Source organism: Drosophila willistoni, unplaced genomic scaffold, assembly GCF_018902025.1.
Source record: "Drosophila willistoni isolate 14030-0811.24 unplaced genomic scaffold, UCI_dwil_1.1 Seg169, whole genome shotgun sequence".
Taxonomy (NCBI): domain Eukaryota; kingdom Metazoa; phylum Arthropoda; class Insecta; order Diptera; family Drosophilidae; genus Drosophila; species Drosophila willistoni.
In genome coordinates, this window is record NW_025814128.1 from 4637575 (window position 1) to 4648288 (window position 10714).

Here is a 10714-nt window from a genome sequence, read left to right on the forward strand (position 1 = left end):
TTTTATTTCGTAATGTACTTATTATTATTTATTGTAGTTATTGTTTATTAATGTTTTCTCGATATCTGTCTCACACTCCTCAACGCTCAGCAACGACTGACCCACACGACAGACGCGTTAAACTTCCCTCTCTCTCAGAGAGTCCCTTAAAATACTGGGATCGAAGAGTAGCAAGAGAGCACTGACCGTCTCTCCTGCTACAACTCGGCCGTCCTGACCGTAAGATCTCCTGATCCTTACATAATAAATGTTACAATAAGGTGAAATCTTATAACTACAAATTAGTTAAGGTACATTACATAAAAGTCTATTACAGTTAACGTTATTTTCATTTGCTTAAGCATAACTTTTAGTCACTTTTTCTTTTACCTATCCAATGTTTAAAGCCTTCCACATCCTTAATTAAAAATCGGTCATTTTTGAGAACCTTTTCTATCACATAAGGCCCTTTGTCTTTTGGGATTAGCTTTTTTGACGCTCCTGTAGTTGAATCGAAATTCTTCACCATAATATGGCTTATATCCTGTGGGTGCTACCCTTTTGCTATTATACTGCTGCTAATTGTACTTCTGGCTTTGCTTCTGATGTATTTCCCCATCCTTCCATAGTGAATGATCCAAGAAATTTGGTAATTGTATTCCTATCTGCTGTAGTCCTTCTCTTAACTCATCACCGACTTTGCCTTTTTGCTCCACTCCAAAGAGCATTTTGCTCGGTAACTGCTTAATGCTCCTATGAAGTGTGTTATTTAAACAATGTTCAACATTCTCAACTATCAAATCCCAATATATACCCTTTTCTGGTTCCGATAATTTAGCAAGCATAGGTCCCAGGGTACGATTCACCCTCTCAATTTGGCCATTAGCTTGAGGGGACCCTGTGGCAATCTATTCAGAGTTACAAACATCTCGAACTCTGATGACGTGAAACAGCTTCCTCCATCCGACACCATAGAAAAGGGTCGACTGTAGGCCCTTAAATAGTCTTTAAGAGCTAACACCGCTTCTTTAGTATTCGTCATCTTTGTTGGATATAGTCTGACGAACTTCGTAAAACCATCAATAATCAAGTAGTTTTTGCTTCTGCCTGATACTATAGGATCACAATTATCAATGTGAATTAGTTCAAAGGGTCGATTCCCTTTAGGAATACTGTGCAATATTCCTTCCTCTTTTCCCTACTTTGGCGAATACGCAACACACTTTAAGCAATTGCTAATGTGTTTCACAACTTTCTCCTTTATGTTAGGAAACCAATATGCTTTCGAAATGGCATCCATTAGTTTATCTCTGCCGATATGATCTAGTTCGTTATGATACTTGAAAAGCATTGACTCTTCCATTTCACTCGGTACACAAAACAACAACATTTCGTCATTGGTTTTCCTGTAAATTATTCCGTTTCTCATTTCAAATAACTTATCCTCAGCAAATTCCAACTTTCTTTTCACTTCCCGCACCTTTCGTCCCTGTTCTGGCATATAACAAGATTGTCTTCAAAACTATTTGTATCTACAACAAGTATGTTCGTACATCTACTAAGCGTATCTACATGTTGCATCTGTTTGCCTGCCCTGTGCACTACTTCATAATCATAATTCTGTAGCTCAAGAGCCCATCTCGCAATTCTTGGGTTTAATTCAATTTGATTGAGAGTGAGAGTCGGCGAATTACAATCTGTAAGTACTTTAAAATATCTTCCCTGTAAATACACTCTGAACCTGCGGACTGCATATACTATTGCCACGGTCTCTAATTCGAAACTGTGGTACTTTGATTCTACATCAGACGTCCGTTTTGAATTTTTCAAGAAAACAGGGTGCAGTTTTTTGTCTTCTTTCCTTTGCAGTAACATTGCCCCATAGCCTAACGCGCTAGCATCACAATGCTACTCTACTTCGTCCTTGTGGTTATATATTGCCAACACCGGCGATTTTACTAATTTATCTTTGAGCAACGGAAAACACTCCAGCTCTTCCTTTCCAAATTTAAAAATCCTATCTTTCTTCAATAGGTCATAGAGTGGTTTTGTAATTAACGAAAAGTTTCTACTAAAACGACGAAAATAAGAAACAATCCCAAGAAACTTCTTACTGTGTGAAGATTTGTTGGTATGGGAAAGTTCTTAACCGCATCTACGCCTATGTCATCGGCTCTAATGCCCTCTTCCGATACGAGAAATCCCAAGTATTTAATGCTTGACTGAAAGAACTCACACTTATCTATACGCAATTCCAGCTTGTTTCTGATTATCCTTCTAAAAACTTCTTCCAGTATATCCAGGTGCTCTTCGGCAGTTCTACTGGCTACCATAATATCGTCTTCATACACTATTACTTTACTATCTCTAATCAAATCTGTAAGAATTTTGTTCACAAATCTTTGAAACACTGATAATGAGTTTTTCAGACCCATTGGCATCCTGAGGAACTCAAACTGGCCTAACGGAGTGACGAAAGATGTATATTTAACTGAGTTTTCCTCCAAGAACACGTGAAAATATCCATCTTTTAGATCCAATTTAGAAAAAAAACGTTTGTCGCCAAGCTTGTCTAATAAATCGTCTATCAGAGGTATAGGGTAGTTATCTTTCACCAAAACTTTGTTCAATCTCCTAAAGTCAATGCACAACCTTAACTCGCCAGCTTTCTTAGGCACCAACACAATGGGTGATGCCTACTCCGATTCACTAGGGCGAATGATCTTCTTCTCCAAGTACCTGTCTAACATCGCCTGCAATTTTCCTTTCTCACAATATATGACAACCTTCTAGGCGTACAACTGAATGCCTTACACCCCTCCAAGTTGAGCTTCATCTCACATTTTACATCAGGCAATCCAGGCCTTTGTGCTACCAAATATGAACTCTCAAACAATTACTCAAACTTTTTCCGGATTTTAAAATCTAATCTTTCACCTATTTTGCAATCAACTCCAGTGTTGAAACACTCGATATTTAATAACTCAAATTATATTTCGCTTAGAGATTGGTCATCAGTAGTTTCTTTTCTTTCTTCACATTTTCTATCAGATCTAACTTTTTCATTGACCAACTCAATAACAGCTTCATTCCTACTCTAAGTAACCATTTTGCTTCTATCACCATTCTTTGTTTCACTAACAACCTTGCTATAAATTTCCCTCACCATTTCGCTACAATTTACATATCATTCCCCTTAACAATTTCGCTAACTATTTCCTCTTCCTCACCTTCTGGGTTACATTCTTTCGTGACTATTCTATTCTTATTATTTTATTTCTTTAACTATTTCATCAACTCTTTAACTATTCTCTCAACATTTACATTTCTAGCTATTTGCAAACCTGTATGCATGTCTGCAATGACAAGGACTCAAACTCCGACCGCTCTCCAAGTTCATTTTCGCCTTTTCACCTTTCAAGTTTAACCATTTTCAAGGCTTTTAAGTCTAACTTAATATTACATGCTTTCATAAAATCTCTTCCCAAAATTACTTCATGGCTCATAGACTCATTATTAACGACTATTAAATGAAATAATACTTTTATTGAATTTTTAAGAACAAAACACTTGAGTTTTCCATATGACATAAGACATAAGTGGACTCTTATTTAATCCGTAATATTTATGATTAAGTGAAATTATATGTATCTTTTCTGGTAGACACGAGATTTTAATTAGTGAAACATCACTGCCTGATTCTATAAAGCATGCTGTAATTATGTAAGGATTATTTAGAGATTTAAAATATATCTTAACATATCTTACGTCGTCGCACGTCGCAGTCCTTGCTCATGTGGCCCTTCGAGTTGCATTTGTGGCAACGGAAATCTTCGTTGGAACGTCTGCCAGTAGCGGCCACCTTTGAAGTTTCTCTTGCTCCTCGCTGTACCGGTAGCTGAATGCTTGAAAATGCACGGCTTAATTCTGCAATGCACTTGAATCCTTGAATCTCCGCTTGAATGCGGAGTCCTTCCATAGGAATCCCCACAGGAATCCCGTCTGGTTCACGACGCTGGTCTTGCGCGCCAATTAGTTCTGCTGCAATCTCGTTTTCGCTGCCGCTGTCGTTCGCGCAACAGTCGTTGCTCGTCGGCACTGAATCGTGCGTTTCGTTTTCTGTCTGGCGTTAAGGCGCCACTATGTCGAACCAGTCTGGTCGCAGTAAATCGCACAATTTTTATACCATACACCCATAGGGTAAAATGGTATATTAAAGTCGCCAAAATGTATGTAACAGGCAGAAGGAAGCATCTCCGACCCCACAAAGTATATATATTCTTGATCAGGATCAACAACCGAGTCGATCTAGCCATGTCCGTCTGTCCGTATGAACACCTAGATCTCGGAGACTGTAAGAGCTAGAGCCACCAAATTTGGTATGTAGACTCGTGTAGTATGTAGAGTGATCAAGTTTATTTCAAATTTTTGCCACGCCCCTTTCCGCCCCCGCAATTTAAAAAAAACGTTTATCTCAAAAACTATTCCAGCTAGAGACACCATATTTGGTATGTATATTCGCTTAGTAAATACACACATTTTGTATGTATAAAAATTTTGCCACGCTTTTTTCCGCCCCGGTAATTTGAAAAACTTGATTATCTCCCGTATTTTTTTACCTTATGCAATCAAGCTTGGCACACTTAAATTTAATACTAATATCTAGCAAAATAGATAAATTTGATCAAAATCGGACAAAAAACAGTCGAGTTATGCATATAAACGTTTTTCCATAAGGCCGGAGTTGGCCGTTGGCTGGTGGGGGCGCTAGGGTGCTCGTATGATTCAGTGAGCGAGATACTTAGCTATGCTTGTAAAAAGCATGTGAAAATGCATTTGTTTAATAAAGTTGAAATATTTGCTTTACTGGTGTATGGTATACCTAAGTCGGCGAGACGACTTACTTACTTCATTTTAGCAAGACATCAGTGTTGTTGTCTCCCTCTTTCTCATTTGTGGTCTCTGACAGTTGACAGTTACTTTCGTCTTCTGTACTTTCCTCGACAGTCTCAGTTCTAATAGATATGGAACAAGCTCCTCGTCGATCTACTAGAACATCGTTTAAGGGCGCCACAAGCTCGCCCTTTGACCCTGTTGTAGGCAAGTTCAACAGCTCCAGCCACTTCTTTAAAGTTGGCGAATTGTGAGCCTCAATGTTGATGTTCACCACTTCTGATATTGTGGGCGGTAGATGAATTAACCGATGTTTAAATATTTATGATAATAATATGTCCACTTTCATTACAACTTAAACATTTTCTATCCGCACTATTACAGTATTTACGCTTTTGCTTACTGGAACCGCAATTAAAACAATATTTACAGTTGTGCATTAAGAATTTAAACTCGCTTTTAATATTAAGGCCATCAACTATGTATCTTATAACCCCCGCGTCTTCAATTTTTCCAGCACTAGCAACCACTGTGCGTTTTACGATCGCGTAACTGTTGATGTAGGTCACCGCTACTCAAATTTGACTCGAACTCACAACACAACATTTGTCTCAAATTCTGAAAATCATTCACTGTTTCTGACTCGAGTTATAACTGTGCCTCACAACTCATTTTATTTGTCGCTTGCACATACATCTGCTTGTCTGTGAGCTCGTAAGCTTCCGCATTCTGCTCAAAGTTCTCAAACCATTTCTCTAACGGTAACCGTCAAACACACTAACAACTTTTACGAAATGCTCAGGTTTATTTTAACATCTGCATACTTTCTCTCATCCGCTTCGATTTTAAGAGAAAACATTTGTAGTAGCTGTTGCATTTTTATGTCTAGATCCCTGGGATCACTTTTTTCTAAGTCATTAACTTCTTTCACATCCAAATTATTCTTCATCTTCCACTAGACCAAACATTTCGTTCAAGGTCTTATTTTCAACGTTCTACTTTTCGTTTTTTGACTTCGCTGGTGAGCGCAATGGTGGCGACATTTCGGTTTTTCGTGACTTCGTGGAGCTGTTCGGCTCTGTTCGAGAACGTTTTCTTAGAAAAGCTACCGCTCACTACTGAAATTTTCACAACTGTACAACTTTTACAAAATCGACCAACCGCAACTTTACAACTTTATTGTTTTTTTTTTAAATTCCAGCGCAGTATATTCAACGAGAAAAAAGCAAGATTAATACAATGGACAAGAGCAATGTAGTTTGTAAAATACCATGTAACGGGACCAATGAAGAACACTGTGATAAAATGTATATAGTGACAACCAAATCGAGACTAAAAATGGCCCACTGTGCCGCCAGTGGACAGTCACCAAATTTTGATGCAGCAAACATAATAGACCAAGAAAACCATTACAACCAACGTTACAGTTTGGAGTTGCTGCACATAATAAATATACCGACAAACATAAGACTTAATTATGAGGTACTTAGATACCGACATACAAATCAGTTTATAGACCCACGTCACAGTGTGCGGACGTGTAAAAAAAAAGTAGGTGTTTCTTTTGTCTAATTGAAGTTAACACCATACAGCAGCATTAGCGGCTGCAGCAGAATCAGCCGCAGCGGTATCAGCAGCAGCAGCATCAGCAGCAGCAGCATCAGCAGCAGCAGCGTCAGTAGCAACAGCTTCAGCATCAGCCGCAGGCCGCAGCCGCGGAGGTGGCTGGGTGGAGAACACCCGAGAGAGATTAACAAAGGAAATAAACCATTATAACGTGAGATCGAACCAAAGTCTTGATAATTGGGTGGTGTGCGTGCCTTTGGGGGACGGAAATCAAATCAATGCTACTGCAAGGTGACCTCCTCAAATAAGAGGAAGTTGACTGACGTCCGAGCAGGGAGCGTCTTCCGTCGCGTCTTTAAATAATAAAATTTTTTTTTGTCTCGCCCATAAGTGCCTTAAGCGAATGGGTTCCCAAAATAAAGTGAATAAAAAATAAAGTAAATGCAGTAAAAATTGAGTACAAAAAAAATCTAAAAGTTTTGTTTCTTGTGAATGCCACCGAAAAATTAAAGTGGATGGTTACACAACAAACGTATTGGAATCGCTGCCAAGTATTTGTGTATTGGATGATGAGACATTTCTCCGAATCTCAGCAAATACAATTTTTTAGTTGTTCTACGTGTGCCGAACAAATTTGATAATTTTAGTTGATCTGCGACCGCCGCGACGCTTCCTATGAAATAAAAGTAGCGCGAAGCAATTGTTTCAATTGCTCTGCGTGTGCCAAAGTTCTTTGGAACCTTGACAAACGCCACATTTCTTGTTGCTCTGCGACCGCCGTAACGTACCTAAAATTCCTATGAAATAAAAACAGCGCAGATCAAATATTTCAATTATTCTGCGTGTGAGTGTAGCAAACGCTATAATTCTAGTTAATCTGCGACCGTCGCGAAGCAGTTTAAATTCCTGTGAAATAAAAGAACGCAGAAACTCAGCCCTTGATTTGATGTACAATTTTCGTTTCAAGATCACTCTCCCTAAATCTGTCAAACAGACAAGTCGTGGTTTATTTTTAATATCACCTTGCCAATGATAAATAAATTCTCTGGCAATATTGGCATTATCTGGCAATACATAAGTTAATTTTTGTTTTGTGTAACCGGGGTTAAAACCCTGTCGGTGAATGGCATAGGTAAGAAATTCATAAAATAATCAAAAAAAAATTTTTTTGTTTTGTGTTGCCAAGTGGATGTAAAATGTTGGTTTCAAAAAAATAAAAATAGTGTCCGGGGTTCAAATCTCCATCAGTGCATGATTTAAAAAATAAAGAATATCCACTGAAAATTAAAGCGGTTGGAACTCAAAGAGTTAATTTGGAAGTCGAATTTTACATTCTCATTTGCGACATAAATGAATAAAATATATAAAAAAAAGAAAAAGGGAATAACATTCGTTCAGCAATTGATGGGACTCGTGAACGTGGCGGTTGGCAGTCACCTACAAAAATATTAATGAGTGTGAAATCCACCGCGAGTGGCAAGTTTATGAAGAATAGAATCAAATAAAAAATGCGCAGGTATTGGCCACCAGTGCTGCTTCCCACCGAAGGTATCCTCCCAAATGAGGATGTGGAGTCACCTCCACCTAAGGTCCTTGTTAGGACTAAAAGGGATAATGGAGATCTCCCTCAACCGACATAGGGGGGCATCACGATGACAGCCTTGCGACAATTAAAAACGAAAATACTCAAAAATTGAAAACAAAAAGCAAATAAAATTGTGAATTAACAAAATAAAAAAAAGAAAAAACACTATGAAAAAGAAAAAAACAAATATATAAGGAATTAAATACATTTAACGACAAAAATTTGTACATAGAAACACTTATTTTTCTTAATCTTTTCACATAGCACCATCGTTCTTTGGAGAATTTGGAGTCTTTGAAAAACGGAAGAACTGCAAACTACACTGTTATATTTGGAGAAAGAAGAAATACTTACATCTTTAACATACGATAATTAAATAACGGGTGAGTGAAGAAGTTGCCTTTTAGAAATTGTACTTCGAATTTATTTTCGGGCGAATAAAACCCACACATACCCAATTAAAGATAATTTTGAATCAGCAATAAAGAAAGTTTAAAAACAAGATTTAATGAATAAAACGAAAAATCATACCCAATTTTATTCTAGAAAAAATGAAATTACATTATTGAAATAAACTGAAAAAATGTATTATTTTTATACCCTTGCAGAGGGTATTATAAAATTATTCAGATGTTTGTAACGCACAGAAGGAGACGTTAAAAGTATACGACCCCATAAAGTATATATATATATATCTTGATGAGCATGAGAAGATGAGTTGATATAGCCATGTCCGTCTGTCCGTCCGTCTGTGCGTTTGCGTTTTACTCAGCCGTCTTAAGAGCTATCGGGCTGAAATTTTTTTTCGGGGCTTTTTAAAAGCGAAATAAAGTATGAAAACCATCAGGCTCGGACCACGATATCATATAGCTCTAGAAGAACTAGAAGAAACATTTTCATAAAAATTGGAGTATGCTATGAAATTTACATATGTGATAATATTGGATATAAAACCCCAGATCCCAAAATTTGAATGTGATCGGATAAATAGAACAAAAGTTACAGGCGATATAAATCGGTTCAAGCGCTGCCGGCAGCCCTGCTTGATGCCTACTACATCATCGTCAAATTATATACATATACGTCATCGTATATTTATAATATACTATAATTGTAAGATTTTAAAATGCCTCGCTTGTCGAGAAAATCTGCTGAACAACGACGACGTTCAATGGAGCAGGAGTCCAACACTGCTCAGCATATTGTTCGAAGACAGGATGACGCGTTCAGGCAGCAAGAGCGCGAACGGGACGTAGAGGCCCACTTCGGTGCTCGACAGGATCCTGATTATCGTTCAATGGAGCATTTATATTGTCTAATAATCATTAAATGTGTTTTGAATTCAGTAGTTTGAAAAATATTTATGCATTTTAATAATACTACAACTAATTCTGTTGATAATAAAGAACTGCAAGGGTATATAAACTTCGGCATAGCCGAAGTTAGCTTCTTTGATATTTATATTTTTAAAATCGAAAAACTGAAAAAAATTTATTATTTTATTAAAATTAAAAAATAAGTTGGAGAACAGAAAAAAGTACAAGCAATGGAAGAAATCAAACAGTCAATTACCAGTACCACTTACATCCCCGAGGAGATAAGACGTGCTATTACCCGATCACCAAAACCCAGTTTACACAAACAAAACAATAAGCTAACCAGCAAATCTTAACAAACAAATTTCAACCGCAACTAGCAAAAAACCAAAAACAAACACACGCTACAAACAGCATAGCTGGGCTCAAGCCTACAATAACAACCATGAACGAACCACCGGACATAAGCAGACCAATTGGCAATTACAACAACAGCAAACTAGTCGAACCCATATACATTGTTTTGAAACGAAAAGACAACGGTTCTCTCAAAGAGATTTCACCGTTTGCTATTAAAAAAACAATGGATTATACTTGCAGAGGAGAAGTTAACTCATGTAAAATTACAAGAGACGGCTCCCTTCTCGTCAAAACAATCAACAAACTGCAAGCATTGAAACTTCTCAAGCTTACCAAAATTTTGAATACGGAAATTACGGCAACAGAACACAAAACACTCAACTTAACCAAAGGTGTGATATATACACAAACTACCTGAAACGATAAAAATTGGCTATGAAACAATCCGCATCCGACCCTATATACCACTTCCACTTCACTGCAAAAAGTGCCTACGTTTTGGACACCCTACTTCCATCTGCAAAAGCAATACAACATGCAAAAACTGATCACAAGAAAAACACACAACGGTTTAGGAACTATGCAACAACCCAAAAAATTGTATAAACTGCAAAAACAACCCAGAAGTCGATAGCCAACATTCCCCACTCAATCGCAAATGTCCCACCTTCTGCAAACAACAAGAACTAACCGCCATAAAAACCATAGAAAAAGTCGATCACAAAATTGCACTCGGCATATACTACAACAGACAAGGTCAACAATTGAGAAACACCTACGTTCGTACACTCGCACAACCAACCCCACTCACACAAATTCAACGATCACACTCACAAACCACTGCACTACAACAGCAAGAAGCCCTCTCTACGCCCAGCCCCTCAAGAAAGAATTCACCAAGCGCACCACAACCAAAAAAAACACTTTCACACCAACATCAAGATCACACACCAACAACATCAGCTAACATGGATGTTGACCCAATCACAGAAAACAACTTCTATACATCAAATGA